The sequence below is a fragment of the Panthera onca genome, chromosome A2 (assembly GCF_046562875.1).
Source record: "Panthera onca isolate mPanOnc1 chromosome A2, mPanOnc1 haplotype 2, whole genome shotgun sequence".
NCBI lineage: Eukaryota > Metazoa > Chordata > Mammalia > Carnivora > Felidae > Panthera > Panthera onca.
This window is the reverse complement of record NC_138340.1, coordinates 55658774-55682758: the sequence shown is the minus strand read 5'-3', so window position 1 is coordinate 55682758 and position 23985 is coordinate 55658774. Positions and strand designations below refer to the sequence as shown.

At 38.9% G+C, this 23985-nt stretch overlaps 1 pseudogene; it reads left to right on the top strand.

Annotated features, from left to right (window-relative positions):
- The first annotated feature begins 12335 nt into the window (after nt 1-12335).
- LOC132678895 (actin-related protein 2/3 complex subunit 3 pseudogene) lies at nt 12336-13048 on the top strand (annotated as a pseudogene).
- Nucleotides 13049-23985: the final 10937 nt, after the last annotated feature.

The window sequence follows — 23985 nt, the reverse complement described above, 5'->3', positions numbered from 1 at the left end:
AAGACGAGCAAACATTTCTAATAAATTTTATTTTTTTATCTTTTTTTTTTTTTAAATTTTTTAATGTTTTTATTTATTTTTGAGACAGAGGGAGACAGAGCATGAGCAGGGGAGGGGCAGAGAGAGAGGGAGACACAGAATCGGAAGCAGGCTCCAGGCTCCGAGCTGTCAGCACAGAGCCCGACGCGGGGCTCGAACTCACGGACTGTGAGATCATGACCTGAGCCGAAGTTGGACGCTCAACCGACTGAGCCACCCAGGCACCCCAAATTTTTAAATTGATAAACGAGCAATGTCTTGTAATGTGAGTAGTACGTGATGCTGAATGTCATGTGATCACAACTGAGCCAGTGGTTCTCTCTCTCTCTCTCTCCCTCTCTCTCCCTGCAGGATTGTGGGTGATCATCTCCCATGCTCAGATGCTCAGTCTCACACCATGATGTTTGGTAGAAATCCATGATTTTTCAGAACATTGGAAGGTGCCCACAACTGGCACTTGTGTATTTTTTGTCACTTCAAAGCACCTATGGACAGTCCTTTGCTTTTCCATACAAGAGTAAGCTTAGGAATGCTTTGCTTCATTCTAGGTCAGGCTGCCTGCAGACATAGACCCTTTCCTCTGCTGCCTTGTTGCCAGTTACATTAAATACAGCATCTGACAGGAGTTTATTAATACTGTACTGTAGTCAACATTCATGCAAGCGTATACAGTGGCCCCCATGCAGAAAAAAAGATTCCATCGAGTCAATAGATTGCAGTGATTCCATTAGTGGTAGTGAAAGTTGTCCTACACAATAACCCTCCTCTCTCTTGTCTCCCTCACACCACTCATGAAGTTTTTCAAAGGTAAGTGCAGGTTAATTTATTTTTCTTTATATTTTATAGTTTCTCTATTATTTTGTATTATATTACACTATTATCATCATTTAAAAATTTTTAAGTTTATTTTGAGAGAGAGCAAGCGTGAGTGGGGGAAGGGCAGAGAGAGAGGGAGAGAGAGAGAATCCCAAGCAGGCTCCGTACCGTCAGCACAGTGCCCACCACAGGGCTCGATCTCACAAACCACAAGATCATGACCTGAGCCTAAACTAAGAGTTGGATGCTCAACGAACTCAGCCACCTAGGCGCCCCTGTAGTCATTTTTATATGAATATTTTTGGGTTGTGGGACAAGTCATCTGAGTTTCCATTATTTCTTATAGGGAAATTCACTTTGATATACAAGTGCTTTGGATTACAAGCCCGTTTCCAGAACGGGTTATGCTCGCAAACCAAGGTTTTACCGTATATTATTTTGGCTCTAAAGAAGGCAGGGTTTGCTGATGGATAGGTATGACAGATACAGGAGAAAAGCATCTAAAGATGAATCCTGAGCTTTTGGCTTAGATAACTGTAGAGAGCAAGATTGTAGAGAGCAAGCAGGTCCCTGAGTCAAGCAGTGACACAAGCAGCCAAGCGTACCACAGCTACCAGGTATCCCTGAGACCAGCGCCAGCTGATGACACCCCAGAACTGAGAGCAGGCAGAAGCAGCGGAAGTCTGCAGGGGCCCATCACTGATGAAATCCCTTTAAAGGGGGAGGATTTTGGCAGCAAGCTGTCGGACTCCTCAGACACTGACCCCTGCCTGACCACTTCAGAAAGGTAGCTGATGCCGAAGGCTCCGCCTGACTGATCTCCAAACAGAACTGGGATCCCTCACTGCTTGAACATAATAAGCAGTAAGTGCCGAGAGCTGACCCGGACCAGACCGAGGCCTCATCTCGGCTGTGAGCCCACACACTGACTTCGCGTTTGGTTCCTTAGCTTCCTACCCCCCGTGTGTTAGCTCGTTTGTTGTGTGACTTGTCTAGTGTTCTCCTTTGTGTGCCATGTAAGGAGCCAAGTGAATCACGTGGTGCAATGTCACTGGGTTGGGAATCCTGAACCTGCTTTAGAATTATGTTAACCCTGCTTGATGACTAACTTAAACTGGCCTCGTGGAAAGACACAACTTGTGTGTCTTCTGAGCGTACGCCTTCATAGCATGCTCGTGACAACAACACAGAAGGCTCATGTCACCTGCTCCTGGACAAAGAGGAAAAGAGACTTGGGGCAGGAAAAACAGAGACATTTTCCCCAGGGCAGGAGGACTTCCATGTTTGCATTGTTAGCATGAGATACTCTTAGATATCTGTGGGGAGAGCCCTCCAGGTAGGAAGAAGACAGGAGGTCATGGGAGTTGGATAATATTTAATGCCATGAGACTGCAGGTGCAGACAGAAGCATAGAGACCTCACCCTGAGTCCTGGGCACAACGACTTTAGAGAGAGAGGGAAGTGCGTGAAGGAGACAGAAAGGGCATTCAGTCTGGCAGATGGCAAACCAGGTAAGTGTAATGACAGGGATTTCAGGGAAGAGGTGATTTCAAGAAGGGTGACACCACCTTGTGCTCAAAATGAGACACTGTTCACTGAGGCAGTGAACAGAGACACCAAGGGGGACGATGAGATTTGGGAGAATGGGAGTGAAGGAATTAGAGGCAACAATCAGGGGTGTCTGGGTGGCTCAGGTGGTTAAGCGTCCCACTTTGTCTCAGGTCATGATCTCATGGCTCATGGGTTCGAGCCCTGTGTCAGGTTCTGTGCTGACAGCTCAAGCCTGGAGCCTCTTTTGGATTCTGTGTCTCCCTCCCTCTCCTTTTGCCCCTCCCAGCCTCAAACATTAATAAACATTATTTAAAAAGTTTAGAGGCAGGGGCGCCTGGGTGGCTCAGTCGGTTAAGCGTCTGACTTCAGCTCAGGTCGCGATCTCACGGTCTATGAGTTCGAGCCCCGCGTCGGGCTCTGGGCTGATGGCTCAGAGCCTGGAGCCTGCTTCCGATTCTGTGTCTCCCTCTCTCTCTGCCCCTCCCCCATTCGTGCTCTGTCTCTCTCTGTCTCAAAAATAAATAAACGTTAAAAAAAATTTTTTTTAAGTTTAGAGGCAGCAACTATAGGTAGTATTTCTCTAAGGAAAACAGGATAAAAGGATACCTGCCCAGGATGTTAACATTGCTAATATTGGGGCCGTGGGATTCGGCTGAATTTGTAAAGTCCATAATATTTTTTTTCTCATTGTGGCCACTGAAATACTGGCTATTTGACCAAATCGGTCAGCTAGTAATTGGTTGGAGAGAGACTTTCTTAAAAGCATGGAGCTAATATGTCTCAGAGTTGACTGAGTGGCACTGTGTGTGTTGGGGCATTGGCTTCAACACTGCAAGTCACTTTATAATACTGTCTTAGTCTTTGCTTCCTGCTTGCACAAAGCATCATGACCGGCCACAGGCGAGAGAACTCGGCCTCGTCATGCCTTTCCTGGCATACCTGTAGCCCTGAGTGTGAACAATACCCTGTATGTGCTCGTGATTTTTAGATTCCCCTGGAATTCGGAGCCCCCCATTGACCCTTGTTCTCCAGATTTTCTCCAGATTATACTTTTTCGAAGGTTTTGGTTAGCTTGATTTTTACCTCCTCCTGTTATCACCACCTCACGTAGCTGAACTGCTGCTGATTGTTTTTGACCCAGGGCCCTGTTACAGAGGCTTCTCACTGTGGGTAATCCTGAGGAAGATAAAGTAAAGAGAAAGCTTTCGAGTGGGGTTATCTCAGGAACTTCCAGACAGATGAAATAAAGATAATTCTCTTGGAATGGGGCTTTGAATGTGTTCCATCCTGTTCTTTCCCCTCCATTGGCTGCTGGGCTGCGGATTTTCACCATGACTGCTGGCTCTTGACTTTCAAAAATACCCAGAGACAAGGAGAAGAGGGTCTGAATAGAGCAATTTAAATGCCCCAGAGTGTGCTGTGCTTAACCCACATCCAGCCGCCTTTCTTGAATAAATGCTCTCTTATTACAAGCTTTTGGTTAATTTCAAGAGTCTGAAAGGGTTGATTTGGACTATTTTTTGCTGATGTCCTCGTTGCTTTTATGAAGCAGGGATTGGAGGTACTTAACTCTGCCATTCTCCCTGACATCTCTCTAAGCTCCTTAATTTCTAGTAGCTCTCCAGTTTTCTGCTAACTTCTTGTGTGTGCTTTATGGGTTTGCTGCATCATAGAAGATCATATCTGAAATAATTCAAATGTTCTCTTCCCCGCTTTGTCCATTTTTGTACCAATTGGCTTAGGATGGGTACTTTTTCAGACAGGGAAGGGACTGTTTGCACTTGAGAGTTTTAGTACTGGAAAAGTAGATCTGAAACCAGAGTATCAAACAGTCAACAGGGCTCTTCTGACCAAGCATATGCCGAGGTACATTACAAGAGTATTCACAAAGAAGAGTTATTTGTACCATTTATGGAAAAGGAGATTTCAAGCCAGTTGTATTTATTTTCAAGAAAGCACTGGACTGTGCAGGAAGGACATGAATATGGTCAAAGTGGAAACCCAACTGCATCTGAGCTCAGAGCTTATTCCTCTAAGAAAAATATCCCATAATTGTTTGAGGGCATTTCAAACGTAGTTTAGGCGAAGATGAGAGAAACTGCTGGCATGAGTAAATTCTTACGGACACAGCGAATGTGGGAAATTATTCTGTGCTATTGCACAAGCCATGCAGGAGTAAAACTTCTAAAATGTAATCAGTATGGGAAAACCTTCAGTCATAACAAACCTCATAAGATCTCAAGGGATTAATAAAGTGGAGAGATTCCCGTAAGTGTGATAAAAGTAGGAAGGCCTTCACTAGGGAAGAGAGCAAACAAGTCATACTATAAAGAATCCCTCTGATTTTAATGAAAGTGAGAAGCTATAGATCCAGGAGTTAAAACTCCTTAGCGAAGTTCTGCAGAGATGATAATCCTTATAAAAGCAATGAATGTGGTAAAGCATTCTTCAAGAAGTCACACTCTATTCCACATTAGAAGAAAACCCCTGGTAGATTTCTAGAGTTGCCCTAACAAATGACCACAAACAGAGTGACTTAAATAGTAATATATTTTCAACATCTATATAAGTCTGGCATCTGTTGATTGTGTTTATCCCTTTGAATTGGTCACATTTTCCTGTTTGTATATTGAGTCCTTTTGAATTATATTTAGACATTGTGAGTATTATGCTGTGTTCTCAGGCCTGGTAGATGCCTTTTGAGATGTTGTTTTGCTGAAGAAGGCAATCAACCTGGTTTGGGTCCATCAACCTATATGTCTAGTTCAGATTCTGTGTACTAGATCACATTGCTCTGTTATTCTGTATGTGTGCCATACGTGGTCAGGGGTTTGGCTGGGACACTGCCAGGCCTACACGGAACTAGGACCCCTTTTCTGGTTCTCTCCTCTGGAGTTCCCTCCCACACTCTCTGGTCCTCGAAGGTCCTTTTTCTGTATCCATGGGCCAGATGGATGTGGTTTCTGTTAGTTACTACTGCCAGGCCAATTCAGGAGAAAAAAAATGCATGGGAGCCAAGAAATGGGAAACTTGCTCCCCTGCATAAAATCTGGTTCATTTTTAGAGTATTTTGGATCTTTGTTCATGTTTTAAGTCTTATATTTATGTCTTTAATATTTTCATACTTATATTACATATGTGGTTATTACAATACCTGGACTGTTGGTTATCACAGTATCTGGACACTTAATTTCACCAGAAATTAGGTTTCTGAATGTTCTGAAAATTTAGATTTTTCACTCATATATAGCTTATCTTATTCTTGGGACTATTTTATGAATGACTTATTATTTGCTTCCTTCTTGTTCTTGAGAAATAACTAGAGAATGTATAGATTCCGAATCACTCACATTCGTAGAATTTGAAGTCCAAATACGAAGGAAAACTTTCATTACATCATATCCATATGAAAATTATAAAAATAATGTGGAAGAAATTTAAATTGAAATCTGATGGAAGAGTTCCAATTCTGCTATTGAAACCTGCTGTTTTTGCTAACGACAGCTAAATCTTTGGGGAACTGTAAGAGGCAACTGTCCGAGGCCTCTGAAAAGTCAACAAAAGCAGGCCAATTGTGGCGCGAGCCAAAACCAGAAGATGCATCCTACATGAGGATGAGTTTCCCATTTCTTTTCTCTCGTGAATAGTAGAAACCATGTTGTTCTGGCCAGAGGAAACAGAGGAAGGGGACTTCTGAGGGTCAGAAGGAAACTGTGACACAGGCTACGATATGGATGAACCTTGAGGACGTTATGCCCAGTGAAATGAGCCTATCACAAAAGGACGAATCCTGAACGATTCCACTTACATGAGGTCCCTACAGTGAAATTCAGAGATGGAAAATAGGATGGTGGCCGTCAGGGCCTGGGAGAGGGGCAATGGCGAGTTGTGTTCCATGGGGACAGAGTTCAACTATGCGAGATGAGAAAAGTTCTAGAGGTGGACAGTGGTGATGGCTGCACAGCAGTGTGCGTGGGCTTAGTGCCTCTTAAACACGTTTAAGATGTTAAATTTTATGTTTTATGTATTTTATCCCACTTTTGAAGAGGTAAAAAATTGCTTTGCCTTTATGTCTGTTTCACCTGATATTAGAATAACCGCCCGGGACTTCCTCTCCTTACTCTTTACATGGTATGTCTCTTAATTCCTGTTTTAAAGTATTCCTATTTTGGAATACATATAATATGGACTTGTTTGTCTTTTTTCTTTTTTTTTCTTTTCTGAATATAATTTATTGTCACGGACTTCTTTTTCTTAAATCACTCTCCATCTTTGCCTTTGGATTGTTTATATTAGTAACATTTCATATAATTATGGATACAGTCGGATTGAGAGCTGTCATTTTCTTATGTATTGTCTGTTTGTCTCTCCTGTTTTTTATTCTTCTCTTCTCCTGCTTTCTTTTGAATCAGTTTAATAATATCACTATTCTAACTTATCACACGGCATTTTGGCAATATGTCTTTGAACATTTTTATTTCTTGCTGCCCTGAGAATTATAATATACGTATCTGACTTTTTAGAATCTACTTAGAATTAATAAAGTACCACTTTATGTAAATTCTCAGAACTGGGACGCCGTGTGGGTTCATTATGACCCCACTTCTGTCTTATGTGGTACACATACGCGGAGTGAAACAGCCACTAACCTGTGTTATAAATTTTGCTTTAAACAGCCCTTGTATATTTTAATGAAAATCTAGGAAGAAATAAGAGGTCGTATTTTCTACTTACCCTGCTATTTACCATTTCTGGGCTTTACTTTAATTTCTGAAGTATTGACTTTCCCTCTGGATCATTTCCCATCAGGATGAACTACGTTAGCCTTTCTCGTTGAGCAGATTGGCCGGCACATACTTCTTTGAGTTTTACTTCAATTGAGAATTAATTCATTTTACTCTTATTCCTGAAGGAAAATTTTTTCTGGATATAGAACAGGTTTGGGAGGGTTTTTTGAAGGGGGGGGGGTTTGGCACCACTTAAAGATATTTTTCCACTGTTTTTTGACATTTGTTATTTCTGATGAGAAATCCATGGTCATCCAAATCATTGTTTCCCAATAATGGAATGTATCTTTTATCTCTTACTGTTTTCAAGAGACTTTCTTACTGGGGCATCTGATAGGCTCAGTCGAAAACGCATGTTCCGTTGACCTGTATGTCTGTTTTTGTGCCAGTACCATACTGTCTTGATGATTAGAGCTTTGTAATATAGCTTGAAGTCCAGGATTGTGATGCCTCCTACTTTGGTTTTCTTTTTCAGGATTGCTTTGGGTATTTGGCGTCTTTTCTGATTCCATACACATTTTAGGGTTGTTTGTTCTAGCTCTGTGAAGAGTGCTGGTATTATTTTGTTAGGGATTGCATTGAACACGTAGATTGCCTTGGGTAGTATTGACATGTTAACAGTATTCTTCCAATCCATGAGCATGGAATATTTTTCCTTTTTGTTTATGTCTTCTTCAATTTCTTTCATAAGTTTTCTATAGTTTTCAACATATAGATATTTCACCTCTTTGGTTTTGTTTATTCCTAGGTATTTTACGGGGTTTGGTGCAATTGTAAATGGGATCAATTCCTTGATTTCTCTTTCTGCTGCTCCATTATTAGTGTATGGAAATGCAACCAATTTCTGTACATTGATTTTATATCCTGTGACTGCTGAATTTATGGATCAGTTCTAGCAGTTTTTTGGTGCAATCTTTTGGGTTTTCCATATAGAGTATCATGGTTGTCTGTGAAGAGTGAAAGTTTGACTTCCTTCTTGCCAGTTTGGATGACTTTTATTCCTTTGTATTGTCTGATGGCTGAGACTAAGACTTCTAATACTGTGTTGAGTAACAGTGGTGAGAATGGACATCCCTGTTCTGTTCCTGACATTGGGGGGAAAGCTCTCAGGTTTTCCCCATTGAGGATGATATTAAAGTTGGGTCTTTTGCATATGGCTTTTATGATCTGGAGGCATGATCCTTCTATCCCTACTTTATTGAGGGTTTTTATCAATAAAGGGCATTATATTTTGTCAAATGCTTTCTCTGCATCTATGGAGAGGATTGTGTGGTTCTTATTCTTTCTTTTATTAATGTGATGTATCACATTGATTGATTTGCGGATATTGAACCAGTCCTGCATCCCAGATATAAATCCCACTTGATCGTGGTGAATAATTCTTTTAATGTATTGTTGGATCTGGTTGGCTAGTACCTTATTGAGAATTCTTGCATCCATGTTCATTACGGAAATTGGTCTGTAGTTCTCCTCTTTAGTGGGGTCTTTGTCTGGTTTTGGAATCAAGACAATGCTGGCCTCATAGAATGAGTTTGGAAGTTTTCCTTCTGTTTCTATTTTTTGGAACAGCTTCAGAAGAATAGGTGTTAACTCTTCACTAAATGTTTGGTAGAATTCCCCTGGAAAGCCATCCAGCACCGGACTCTTGTTTGTTGGGAGATTTTTAATAACCGAATCAATTTCTTTACTCATTATGAGTCTATTCAGATTTTCTTCCTGTTTCAGTTTTGGTAGTTTATACGGTTCTAGGAGTTTGTCCATTTCTTCCAGATTGCCCAATTTATTGGCTTATAATTGCTCATAATATTCTCTTATTATTGTATGTATTTCTGCAGTGGTGGTTGTAATCGCTCCTCTTTCATTCTTGATTTTATTTATTTGGGTCCTTTCCTTTTTCTTTTTGATCAGACTTGCTAGGGGTTTATCCATTTCGTTAATTCTTTCAAAGAACCAGCTCTTAGATTCATTGATCTGTTTTACTGGGTTTTGGGTTTTTTGGGGGGGGGGGATTCTATATTGTTTATTTCTGCTCTAATTTTTATTATTTCTCTTCTTCTGCTGGCTTTGGGGTTTCTTTGCTGCTCTGTTTCTAGTTCCTTTAGGTGTGAGGTTAGATCCTGTATTTGGTATTTTTCTTGCTTCTTGAGAGATTCCTGGATTACAATGTGTTTTCCTCTTAGGACTGCCTTTGCTGCATCCCAAGTGGTTTGGACTGTCATGTTTTTGTTTTCATTTGCTTCCATATATTTTAAAATTTCCTGGTTGACCCATTAATTCTTTAGTAAGATGTTAATTTCCATGTATTTGGAGGCTTTCCAAATTTTTTCTTGTGGTTGATTTCAAGTTTCATAGGGTTGCAATCTGAAAATATACATGGTATGATCTCAGTCCTTTTATATTTGTTGAAGGCTGTTTTGTGATCCAGTATGTGATCTATTTTGAAGAATATTCCATGTGCATTTGAGAAGAACGTGTATTCTGCTTTTGGATGAAAAGACCTGAATATATCTGTTAAGTCCATCTGATCCAATGTGTCATTCAGAGCCATTATTTCCTTACTGATTTTCTGACTAGGTGATCTGTCCATTGTTGTAAGTGGAGCGTTAAAGTTTCCTACAATTGCAGTATTGTTACGTATAGATTTATTTATGTTTGTGATTAATTGATTCATATATTTGGGTTCCTTCATGTTAGGAGCATAAAAATTTACAATTGTTATCTCTTCTTGATGGATAGACACTTTAATTATGATATAATGCCCTTTTTCATCTCTTATTACAGTCTTTGTTTTAAAATCTAGTTTGTCTGATATAAGTATGGCTACTCCAGCTTTCTTTTGACTTCCAGTAGCATGATAGATGGCTCTCCATCCCTTCACTTTCAATCTGCAGGTATCCTCAGGTCTAAAATTAGCCTCTTGTAGGCAGCATATAGATTGCTTTTGATTGGGGCATTTAGTCCATTCACGTTCAGAGTGATTATTGAAAGATACGGATTTAGTGTCATTGTGTTATCTGTAGGTTTCATGCTTGTGGTGATATCTCTAGTCCTTTGTAGTCTTTGCTGCTTTCCACTCCCAGAATCCCCCTTGGGATCTCCCACAGGGCTTGTTCAGTGGTCATGCATTCCTTTAGTTTTTGTTTGTCTGGGAAACTTTTAATCTCTCCTTCTATTTTGAATGACAGCCTTGCTGGATAAAAGGATTCTTGGCTGCATATTTTTCCTATTCAGCACATTGAATATTTCCTGCCACTCCCTTCTGGCCTGCCAAGTTTCAATAGACAGGTCTGCTACTACCCATATGTGTTTACCTTTGTAGGTTATGGCCCATTTGTCCCTAGCTGTTTTCAGAATTCTCTCTTTATCTTTGTATTTAAGCCTCCAACTCTTGATTTTGGCTCAGGTCATGATCTCAGCATCATCGTGAGCTACTTGTCAGGCCCAGTGCTGAGTGTGGAGCCTGCTTGGGATTCTCTCTCTCCCTCTTTCTCTGCCCCTCTCCCACTTGTGTACACTCTCTTTCTCAAAAAATAAATAGACTTTTAAAAAAGAAAATATAGGGGCGCCTGGGTGGCGCAGTCGGTTAAGCGTCCGACTTCAGCCAGGTCACGATCTCGCGGTCCGTGAGTTCGAGCCCCGCGTCAGGCTCTGGGCTGATGGCTCAGAGCCTGGAGCCTGTTTCCGATTCTGTGTCTCCCTCTCTCTGCCCCTCCCCAGTTCATGCTCTGTCTCTCTCTGTCCCAAAAATAAAATAAAAAACGTTGAAAAAATAAAAATTTAAAAAAATAAAAATAAAAAATAAAAAATAAAATATAGAATTTTATAAATAGGTAACATTATAAAAGTGATCAAGTAGCAAGTTTCAATCATATGCATTAGGGTGAAGGGCTCCCATTATTTTCAGTGTTATTAAGGGGACTACAGTCCTACAAATAGAAATGATTAAGGAAGGAAAGGCAGGAGTGTGTAGTTGCCATGATCTTGCACTAATATTCAAGAAATTATGGTTGAGGTGGTCATTGCTTTAAAACCACTGGATCCTGGGGGCACCTGGGTGACTCGGTTAAATGGCCAACTCTTGATCTCTGCTTAGGTCATGATCTCACAATTGTGAGATCAAGCCCCAACTCGGAGCTCTATGTGCAGCATGGAGCCTGCTTGAGATTCTCTCTCTCCCTCTCCCTCTGCTCCTCCTCCACTCATGTGTGTGTTCTCTCGCTCTCAAAAAAAAAGAAAAGAAAAGAAGAAGAAGAAGAAGAATCATGAGAAGAGTAATTATTTCTCCAAATTAAAGAAACATTAAAATCCCAGAGGCAACTACATCACAAATACAGAGTTGTCAAACCTCAGGAACTCAAATGGTCCTACATGAGAATTGGTTTCCCTGATCAACCAAACAGTGGTGAAATAAGAGCAGTATGTCTTTTTTGCTAAACTGATTTCACTTTTATTTATCACCAAAATCTTTGTATTTCAGTAACAAGAAAGGAGATCAGTTCACATTTACCTCTTCATAATAAATGCGTGAGAAGATAAAGTTTGAAAAAATAACTTAAAACCCAAACATAGCAATCAGAGTCGTAAATTTTCTTCCTAATGAAATGTGTTCTGGCATATCCATAAATGGAAGGGGTAGAGGAATTTGTTAAATGAATATGAACTAATTTTTAGAGAAAAGATAAATGGACCCAAATAGTCTTTCTCCTCCCAAATTTCTGGGAGATAGTGTTCTTAAACAAGCAGAAGAGACATCTATCATCATCACTTTGTTTTCTTTATTTTTAATTAGTTGCAACCTTACTTCCAGTGTCCTGTGATCTGAAATTTCCTAACTGTTAAGGCACAAGCTTAAGTGCTGATGCCATTAATTTGAAATCTGTGAAATTAAAACTGGGGCAAGAAAGGTTTTCGTGAGAAAATACTGGTGGATATCATATAGTACTATGAGGTTAAACTTGCTTTGTAAAACAATTTTTTGAACAAAGAACCTTATTTCCCAATAAAGAATCTGAGTTTTCTTAATTACACAAATTATAGAAGACACTTATTAAATAATAGTTCTAGTTGACTCATGGAGAGACGTCAACTGAGTAATTAAGAACCAGACCTGATGCCCAACCTCCTCCTGTAGGTTGAAACCCAGGCGGTGCCCAGATGCCCGCTTACCACTCTTCTCTCGTGGACCCTGACACCAAACTCATTGGAAACATGGCACTGTTGCCTATCAGAAGTCAGTTCAAAGGACCTGCCCCTAGAGAGACAAAAGATACAGATACTGTAGATGAAACCATTTATTACTTCAAGGCCAATGTCTTCTTCTGAAACTATGAGATTAAGAATGAAGCTGATAGAACCTTGATATATATAACTGTCTGCATTTCTGAGTGTCTAAGGAAACTCCAAAAGTGCAATTCCAAATTCCAAAGTGAGAAAGAAATATATATGCTGGGATTCACTAATTTTCCCATTCCTGGAGAGCCTGGTTTTCCACTTAATGCAATTTATGCCAAACCTGCAAACAAACAGGATGATGAGGTGATGAGGGCCTGTTACGGCAGCTGAAACAAGAGACTTGACTGAGACTTTGTGAGAAAGTTTTGGACCCTCAGCACGTGGTGGATTTGCTTGTGAAGAGACAGTTCATGAACGAGAGTCTTTCAGGACCTGGACAATAAAAGGAGCCTGGGCAGACACTTTTCCACAGCCATGGGCAGCATTTTACAGCAAGATGAACACATTTCTTTGCCTTTATTTGATACAGTTTTTTACAGAAGAGAGAAGAGAGTGTGTCTTCGCTTGAAGAGCTCTTTATCAAGAATTTGGGTGGGGGAGGGAAGAATGGATTGTCGAAGGGTAATTGGAAATTTTCTGCAGTATTGAATTGGTGCTTAATAAGAACAAGTAATAATAAAGAAATTTCTGACATTCCAAAAAAATAAATAAAGACCAGACCTGAAATGTGCCCTTTCAAGATGAGTATGGATATGAATTAGTAAGGTTTTAGTTTAAAATGAGTCGATAATATAATAATATGTACCTTCTGAACTGATAAAGGAAATAAATGAAAGCCATTTTATTCTGAGAAATGAATGGTCGCAGTGCACAGCAGAGAAAATAGTCCTCTGAGCTGTGGGAGATGGTTAGAGCTGTATGGCTCATCAGAGGCTACCAGAAACTTCCTATTACACCCAATTTTCCCGCTTCCACCACCTGCCTAGGACCCTACCCGGGCACTGATTCTAAGTCTGGGGAAGTTTTTCACACTTACCTGGGTGGACACATAGGGTGACCTGTGCACACCGGAAGAATCTGCACAGTTTAAATATTTTTGTAATATTTTTTTACTGTTTATTTATTTTAGAGACAGAGAGACAGAGCACAAGCGGGGTCAGGGCAGAGAGAGAGGGAGACAGAATCTGAAACAAGCTCCAGGCTCTGAGCTGTCAGCGCAGGGCCCAATGTGGGGCTCGAACTCACAATCCGTGAGATCATGACTTGAGCCGAAGTTGGACACTCAACCGACTGAGCCACCCAGGCGCCCCAAGAATCTGCACAGTTTAAAGGCAAGGATGTCATTAGCTCATCTTTCTACAGGCCTGTCATCTCAGTGTCTATAGAAAGGTGACAGGGACAGGATGGGGGAGGGCAGAACCATGGGGTCCCCAGTGGAAACATTTTACCTGTCTCTTAACTCTACTTGATTCTCTCCTGGGAAGAGCTGAGCTCAAAACTTTCCCAATCACTTCCCTTGCCACATCTGCGTGGAGAGATCAGAAGAGAACACAATCATGGTAGAACTTACTAAGTTTTCTCATTTCAATCTTAAAATCAAGTTAGTACGGTCTCACATCAGACTTTGTAATACCACTACTTTGGTAAGAGATTCCTTGCACCTCCCGTGAGTTCAGAGTGGCTGTGAGCATCCTGTCTCTACAGTGTGATGGACACCCTCATCCCTAGGTCGATTCTCAGATGAAACTCATGGTTTCTAGGTAGCATTGCTCATGCATCCCATGATTTCCATGCTTCATACAAGTCCTCAACTTAAACTAGGTATAAAAATATCCCTCATGGCAACAGGTGAAGGCAGCAAAACCCATTTGGAGCCGATTGGTTTTCATTTTCCAGGAATCCCTGCAGTGGCCCCACAATGGGTTATAAACATGCATCCCCTGCATATTGGTGACCCCAGATTTTTGGGGGGATGGAACAGGTGCCTGCAAAGAGCTGGGAACCTTCTGCATTCTGTGACTGGGGTACTGAGAAATCCAGGTTCTGATCCCTCTGAGACCACCGGTGAGAAACACATCATGATGGAACAGTGTGGTGCTGACCAGAGGGTTTTCTGGCAGTAAAGCCATTGCAGACTTTCATAAGGACATCCCTGTAAAAGCAGAATCCTTACACAATATGATCTTGAGTGATTGTCACATTTTTCCCCCAATTAAATTCATTAGAAAGGGAATCAGAAAGAAGACAAAAGTTTCTGTACATTCAAAGAAGTTTAAAGAGAGGAAAATAAGATGCTCTGGGTGGGGGGGGGGGTGGGGGGGGAGGAGGATATATTCCTACCCAGACTAAATGTAGACCATTGCTATTTAGTAAATCAAGGTTTCGTTTAAAAAGTGCCCTAAACGTTAACAGGTCTTTCATGGATGTGGACTAATCCAGACCATGTAGGATCCATCCTCAGGTCTGCATTTGCTGCCCTGATCAGAAATATGGAAACTTGGGGCGCCTGGGTGGCTGTCAGTTGAATGGCCAACTCTTGATGTCAGTTCAGATCATGATCCCAGGTTCGTGGGATTGAGCCCCACAGCAGGCTATGCACTGAGTGTAGAGCCTGCTTAAGATTTTTTTCCCTCTTTCTCTCTCCCTCTACCCCTCTCCCCATCTCAAGCACTCTCTCGCTTGCTCTCTCTCAAAAAAAAATTTTTTTTAATGAAATAGGGAAGTGTTCTCTGTGACTGCTAAGCAGACATTCCAAGCAAGAGTGGAAAGCTGTGGGGGGGGGGGGGGTGGTGATCCCAGATGCCAACGGCCAAGGTCTCTCCTCCAGTAGTGTCAGGTGAGCATCAGCTAGCAAATACATCCGCCAACTAAGTTCGGCTTTTTTGTGGACATGCTTTCAATTTTCTCGGATAAATCCGCACATAGAATTGCTGAGTAAAAGGGTGTTCGTTTGACTCAGCAAGAAACTGCAAAAACTTTCCAAGTGTCACTCATTGTACCATTTTGTGTTCTTCCCAGAAATATGTGAGACTTCTAGTTGATTAATATCCTTGCCACATTTTTGTTGTTTGGTTCTTAACTTTAAATATCCCAGCGAATGTGTAGTGGAACATCACTGGAGTACTTACTGCGGTCTCTAAAGACGAAGTGAGCAATTCTTCCTGTGTTTATTTTGTGTTGTCTAGTGTTTATTGTCCAGACATCTTGCTTTGTGAAATGTCTGCTTAAGTCTTTTGCCAGTGTTAATGGTTTGTTTATCTTTTTGTTATCGAGTTGTAGTTGTTAAAGAATCTGGATACAAGTATTTGGCTGATAAATATTGTCCACATATTTTCTTTCAGTATATGGCTTTCCTATTAATATTTGAAATTTTGACTTATGATAAATAAGAGTAGTCTTTGCAAAATCTAATTATCATTTTTTCTGTTATAGTAATTGCTTTCTGTGTCCTGAGAAATCTTTGCCTACACAACATTGCAAATATGGTATGATGTTTTCTCCAAAAGACTTTTTAGTTCAGCTGATTTAGTTTTGAAGACTGTGACTATCCTGAGTTAATTTTCATCTGTAGTGTAAGGTTCTGGTCAACGTTCATTTTTATTTTTTTCAAAAAAAAATTTTTGGTTAATGTTTATTTACTTTTGAGAGAAAGAGAGGGGGGGGAGAGAGAGAGAGAGAGAGAGAGAGAGAGAGAGAGAGAGAGAGAGAACACAAGTGGGGGAGGAGCAGAGAGAGAGGGAGACACAGAATCTGAAACAGGCTCCAGGCTCTGAGCTGTCAGCCCAGAGCCCAACGTGGGGCTTGAACCCACGAACCGTGAGATCATGACCTGAGCCAAAGTCGGACGCTTAACCGACTGAGCCACCCAGGTGCCCCTCCATGTAGATTTTAGATGAAGCTTATTAATGTATGTGGAAAAGACTGCTAAGATTATGATTGCATCGAATCTCTAAACTAATTTGAGAACAAAAATTTAGGCAATTTTGTGTCTTCTGGTATATGACTATGGTGTATCTCACCATTTATTTTGGTCTTTTCAAATATCTCTAAACAAGTTTTATAGATTTCAGTGTATAGATTTTCCAGGTTTCATTAAAATAATTCCTAAGTATGTCATCTTTCTTTAATGGCACTTTCAAAGGTTATGATTTTTTATATGTATTGCTGGATTCTGTGTTCTAAATTATTTTTATGATTTTTTTTGCCTATAGTCATGAGGAATTTTGTTTCTGTTTTTTTGTTTGTTTGTTTGTTTGTTTGGAATGTTCTTGGTTTTGTATCAAGGTAATGCTTGCCTTAAATAAAACAAGTTGAGAATGTGCCCTACTCTTCTATTGTCTGGAAGATATTTTATTACATTTGCATTATTTCTTCCTTAAATATTTGGTATGGTTAACCACTAACTGCATCTTAGAGGAATTTTCCTTCGTGGGAATGTTTTCATTGTTAATTCAATTCCTTTGATAGCCATGGGCTAGTCAACTTATACATTTCTTCTCGAGTGACCTGTGGTAATTTGTGTCTTTAAAAACATTTGTCCATTTGTTTTAAAGTTGTCAAATCTGTCACAATAAAATTTTTCCAGCTAGTCTCTAAATTAGTTTTTTAAAACAAGTTTATTGGGGCACCTGGCTGGCTCAGTCAGAAGAGCACACAACTCTTGATCTCAGGGCCTTGAGTTCAAGCCCCATGTTAGGTGCAGAGATTACTAAAAAAAAATAAAGAACACTTTAAAGGAAGTTTATTGATTTTCATAGTGGCTGAATCAATTTACATCCCCACTAAGAGTGTACAAAGGTTCCCTTTTCTACACATCCCGACAACACTTACTTCTCATCTTCTTGATGACAGCCATTCTAACAGGTGCGAGGGGATATTTTATTGTGGTTTTGATTGGCATTTCTCTGATGATGAGTGACGTCGAGTGTCCCAGGGGGAGGAATCTCATTTAGCACCTAGTTTAAGGCTGACTGGGAGCCAGACTCTCAGACAGCAGCTTTTAAAGTATGCAAATATATATAATCCTGTGAAGTCAACTATATACAGTCCTGTGTTATCTTCTTGTTGAGTATTAAGGATTCTCGTATGTTTCGGTTCCAAGTCCCTTTTTGTGTTATTTGAAAATGGTGTGGCTTATTTTTCATTCACTTAACAGTATCATTCAGAGATCATAAGTGTTTAAGTTCGGTAAAGTCTAACTTAATTTTTTTTTTTCTTTTATGGATTACACTTTTGGTGTTGAATCTGAAACCTCATCACCAAACCCAAGGTCATCACATTTTCCCCTGTGTTGCATTCCCAAAGCTCTGTATTTTTTACTTATATATTTAGGTCTGTGGTCCATTTTCAGTTAACTTTTGTGAAGGTGTAAGGTCTGTGTCTAAATTAATTTTTGGCATATGAATGTCCACTTGTTCCTGTATCAAATTTTGAGAACACTGTTCTTTCTTCATTGGATTGCCTTGTTCCTTTGTCAAAAAATCAGTCGGCTGTATTTTTGTTGGTCTCGTTCTGGGCTCCCAATTCTTTCCCATGAAACTATTTGTCAATTCTTTCACCATGCCATCATGATTATTTAGATTTATAGTAAGACTTGAAATTGGATAGTGTCAGCCTTAGTTCCTCTACAGTATTTTTATGTTTATTCTGGATCTTTTAAAAATGTCCATATAGGCTTTAGAATCAATTTGTCAATATCCACTAAGTACGTAGCTGGGATTTTGACTGGGTTTATTTTGAATGGAAACATCAAGTTGGGAACAATTGGCATCTTGGCGATATTGAGTCTTCGTATCCATCCACCTGGACTCTTCATTTATTGAGATCTTCTCTGATTTATTTTTATCAGTGTATTGTAGAATTTCTCAAATAGATCCTGTACATATATTTTCTAGATTTATACTTAAGTATTTCTTTCTTGTGTGCCAAGGTAATGTGGCTTTAATTTCAAATTTCATTGTTCATTGGTGATATATAGGGAAACCATTGACTTTTGTCTGTTAACCCTGTATTCTGCAATCATGCTTGAATCAGTTGTTAGTTATGGGAGGTTTTTTTGTTGATTCTGTGGCACGTTCTACTCAAACAATTCTGTCATCTGCAAAGACAATTTAGTTTCTTCCCTCCCAATCTGTATACCTTTTATTGCCTTTCCATGTATTTGTTATTTTGTGTTATTGCATTAGTTAGGATTTCTAGCATGATGCTGAATAGAAGTTGTGAAAGGAACATCTTACCTTATTCCTGATTGTACAGGGAAGACATCTAATTTCTCACCATTACTATGATGGTAACTGTATGTGTTTTGTAGCTGCTGTTTATCAGAAGGAAGAAGTATCCCTCTATTGCTACTTTGTTGAGAGCTTTTATCATGAATGGGTGTTGGAATTTGTCAAATGTTTTTCCTGCATCCATTGATACAATTATATGTTGTTTTCCTCTAGCCTGTTGATATGATGGATTGTGTTTATTGATTTTCTTTTCTTTTAAAAATTTTATTTAAATCCAAGTTAGTTAACATATAGTGTATTAATGGTTTCAGGAGTAGAATTTAGTGACTCATCACTTACGTATGACACCCAGCGCTCATCCCAACAAGTGCTATCCTTAGTGCCTATCACCCATTTAGCCCATCCCCCGTTTCGTGATTTTCAAATGTGAACCAACTTTGCACACCTGGAATGAATCCCATTTGGTCATGGTGTATAAATCGTTTTACACATTGTTGAATTTGATTTGCTCATCTTTTCTTGAAGATTTTTGCATCTATATTTATAAGACGTATTGTTCTGTAGCTTCCTTTCTTTTTTTTTTTTTTTTTTTTTTCAATGTTTTTTATTTTATTTTTGGGACAGAGAGAGACAGAGCATGAACGGGGGAGGGGCAGAGAGAGAGGGAGACACAGAATCTGAAACAGGCTCCAGGCTCCGAGCCATCAGCCCAGAGCCTGATGCGGGGCTCGAACTCACGGACCGCGAGATCGTGACCTGGCTGAAGTCGGACACTTAACCGACTGCGCCACCCAGGCGCCCCGCTTCCTTTCTTATAATATCTTTATCTGGCTTTGGTATTAGGGTAATTCTGTCTCATAGAATGAGTTAGAAACTCTTCCCTCTGCTTTTATTTTCTGGAAGATATTGTGAAGAATTGGTATATACTGGTATAATTTCTTCCTTAAGTGTTTGGTAAAATTCACCAGTGAAATGATCCAGACCTGTCGCTTTCTTCTTTGTGGAGCATTTTAGTTATTGATTCAATTTATTTAATAGATGTGGACCCATTTAGATTATGTTTCTCTTCGTGTGGGTTTTGGTGGTTCCTGTCTTTGAAGGAATTAGTCCATTTCATTTCGGTTATCAAATTTACAAGTTTAGAGTTGTTCATAATATTCTTTTATATACCTAGATCAGTAGCGATGACTTCTCTTTCATTTATGGTAAGAGATTTATCAATTTTATCGATCATTTCAAAAAACCAGATTTTGGTTACATTGGTTTTCTGTATTGATTTTTCTATTTCAATTTCATTTGATTTATGCTCTAACTTATTATTTCTGTACTTCTGCTTGCTTTGAGTTTAATTGGCTCATTATTTTCAAATCCCTTAAGATGGAGCCTTAGATTATTGGTTTTTACATCTTTCTTCTTTTCCAATATATGCCTTCAGTGTTTTGAATTCCCCTGTTGGCACTTATTTCACTGCATACCACAAATTTTGATGAGTTGTATTTTCATTTTTATTTAGTCCTATTTAACTTTTTGAGATTTCTATTTTGAACCATGTGTTATTTACAAGTAGTTGTTTAATGTCCAAATAATTGGGAGTTTCCCACTATCTTTCTGCTATTGGCTTCTAGTTTAATTACATCAGAGCTCTGGAGCATGTATTGTATGACATCTCTTGTTAAAATTGATTAAGATGTGTTTAATGGGCCAGGATGTGGTCTGTCTTTGTGAATGTTCCATGTGAACTTGAGAGAATGTATACTCTGCCCTTGTTGAATAAAGTAGTCTATAGACATCAATTATATGTAGTTGATTGTTGATGTTGCTGAGTTTAACTGTGTCCTTTCCTATTTTCTGCTTGCTGGATTTGCCCATTTCTGATTGAAGGGCATCAAAGTCTCCAGTTATAAAAATGGATTCATCTGTTTCTCTTCTCAGTTCTACCAATTATGGATCATATACATTGATGCCCTGTTGTTAGCCACACATACATTAAGGATCATTATGTCTTCTTGGAGTATTTTATAAAAATCAGTCAAGTCAAGGTGACTAATGTGTCATTCAAAACTTTGCTTTTCTTACTAATTTTTTTGGTCTTAAATAATCCTATGAATAACTGGAAACTTTAAAAATCTATAATTGTGGATTTGTCAACATCTTCCTTTTGTGTTGTCATTATTTCTTTATGTATTTTAGAGTTCTGTAAATAGTTGTACACATAGTATTACTGTGTCTTCTTGAATTGTTTTAACCCTTTTATCATTATGAAATACCCCATTTTGTCTGCAAACGGAATAACATCTCAGACATATCATGCTTGCTATTTGTAAGGTGTCTCTTTCCCATGTAGCAGCCAGTTGTTTTTTTTTTAGTTTTTTTAATGTTTATTTTTGAGAGGGAGAGAGAGAGAGAGAGAGAGAGAGAGAGAGAGAGAGAGAGACAGTGAGGGAGCAGCAGACAGAGAGGGAGACATAGAATCTGAAACAAGCTCCAGGCTCTGAGGTGTCAGCACAGAGCCCGACCCGGGAATCCATCACCAGAATGGTGAGATCATGACCTGAGCCAAACTACCACTGTGAGTTTTGATGCAGTTTCAAAAACAATGTACACGGAAAAGGCCATAAAAATACTCCTCCATTTCCCATGACATATCTATATAACAAATTTTCTCCTTATACTTTAGCCATGATACTATTCCGTAAAAGATTGCAGAGAGTAATATACAAAGGAATCCAGCTCTTTTCTCTTAAGTCAGACATTAAGGAGATTGGTAAATATGTAAAATAAGGCCATCTTCTCAGTAGATTTGTTTCTGTTTAGAAAAATATATCTACCTTTATTAAAATACCTTCTAATTAACATAATGTTTTCTAAAATCTTTTATTGTTTAGTGAATTAACATAAAATATTTTTAGACTCACTCAGTTTAATTTCTAAAAAATTAAGTTTTTAACATAACCTATGCGAACAAAAGCTCTTTGGTATCATTAATAAGTTATAAGTGTGGAAAGAGTTCTTATGACCAAAAAGTTCAGAAACTACCACTCTAGGGATTATAATATGTATCCTTAACCTATCCCATATTCTAAGTTAATATTTAATGTAAGTGTATGTGTATACGTATATATATAAAATGTAAAACTTTTGCATTACACTTCCTTTTATCCCATTTATGTCCTTTGTCCTATATTTTAGTTGTACAAATGTTATAAATCCCACAATGTATTACTGTATTATTATTTTTTCTTTAGTTAAGAAATTAAGAAAGGAGAAAAAACATAATTTTGGTTTTTTTCACATATCTACCATTTTTTATTATTCATTTCTTCCTGTAGATCCATATTTCAATCACTTATTCTGTGAAGAATCTTTTATTATATATTTTATTTATTTCTACTGGTGATTAATGCTCTCAGTTTTACTATAGCTGGAAAAATATCACTAATGTTATCATCATTAACCATTATTTTCAGTGGGTATAGAAATCTGTAGAAAAAATTTCTTTAGCTTTTCAGATATTGGTTATTGTCTTCTGGTTGCACTATTTCTGATAGTAAATTGTCTTTCATTCTTACAATTTTTTGTCTACTGTAATTTGTCTACTTTCTGGCTGCTTTTAAGATTTTTTCTTTGTTTTTAAGCAGTTTCATTTCTTTTTATTTGTTTGTTAGCTTGTTTGTTTGTTAATTTTTTTAACATTTATTCATTTTTGAGAGACAGAGCACGAGTGGATGAGGGACAGAGAGATGGGGAGACAGAGGATCCAAAGCAGGCACCATGCTGTCAGCGCAGAGCCTGAGGCAGGGCTCAAACCCACGGACTGTGAGATCATGACTTGAGCTAAAAGTCAGACACTTAACCAACTGAGCCACCCAGGCACCCCTGAGGTCTCATTTTCTTTGTGTTTTTCTTAGAGTTTGTTCAGATTCTTGGTCTACATGTTTTATCAAGTTTGGGAAAACTTTGGCCATTGTTTTCTTCTAATATTTTCCCCCTCTTATTCTGAGACTTTAATGACACATATTTTAGAATACTTCTTTCCTTACTTATGCTTGTTTCATTTTTTAAAACTTTTTTCCCCTCTTTGCATGAATTTGGATGTCTGTTAATTTGTTTTGAAGTTCCTTGAAGCTTTTTTTCTGCAGTATCCAATCCTCCATCAGACTTGTGCATCTGAAATTTTAGATTGTAGGTATTATATATTTTAGTTCTTGTATTTCTATTCAGTTCCTTTTAGGTTTCCATTTCTCTCTAGTAACAATTTGTCTTTTCATCCATTATATCTGTTTTAACCCTTAAAATATTGATAATATTTATTTTAAAGTATATCTCCTAATTCCAATACCAAAACATCCATGGGTCTGCTTCTAGTGATTATATTTTCTTTGAATTATAAGTCACAAGGTCCCATTTAGTCACAAGTCGTACAATTTTTTATATAATTTTGTGTAAACTGCATTTGATACTGAAGCATTATATTATCTTGTTTATTTCAGAGAAAGCACAAGATTTTTCCTACTTCCATTAGTTAGAATGAAGGTTGGATTATTCAGATTCCTCAGACAGTTTAATTGAGATGGGCTATGCTTCAGCTTTAATTACATTCAGTATACCTGTGATTACCTCAATTCTAAGCCTCCAGCTCTGCCTCTATTTTTCTCTTTTGTATTTTCTTTTTAAAAACTAATGTATTAAATTGACTCATAGCTTGAAAACTGAAACTATGATTTTGGAAATCATGAAGTACATGACCACTAATACTCAGAAGCTACACGCTCCATCTCAGAACTGACCTAGGCGTGAGGATGCCCATCACACCCTGCAGGAAGAGGACACTCAGAGCCGCTGTGAACTCCTAGCAGGTGGCAGGAATCCCTCACCCCAGTGAGTGGCATTACAAGGGATGAAATGGGATTGTACTAATTTGATCTTAGGATCAAAATGAAAGAACTGGTATTTTCTACTATGATTGTGACTCTTCCGATCTTTCCACACAGATATGGCAAGGAACTTTATAGAAAAGTTTTGAGCACAGATCTTCCCAGATCATTATTTTCCAGGAGAGAATAAAGTATGATTAAGAGACAGGTAAAATGTTCTACTAGGGACTCCACGGTTCTGTCCTCCCCAGCCAGATCTTTTCACCTTTATACAGACACTAAAATTATGGGCCTACAGAGAGATGAAGTAAGGATATTCTTTCCTTTTGACCATGCAGGTTCTTCTCACATACAAAGATCATCCCACACGTCCATCCGGATAAGTGCCTCTTTGTTCCACAGACTTGGAATCAGTACATGGGCAGGATCCCAGGCAGGCTGGGGAAAGAGGCAAAT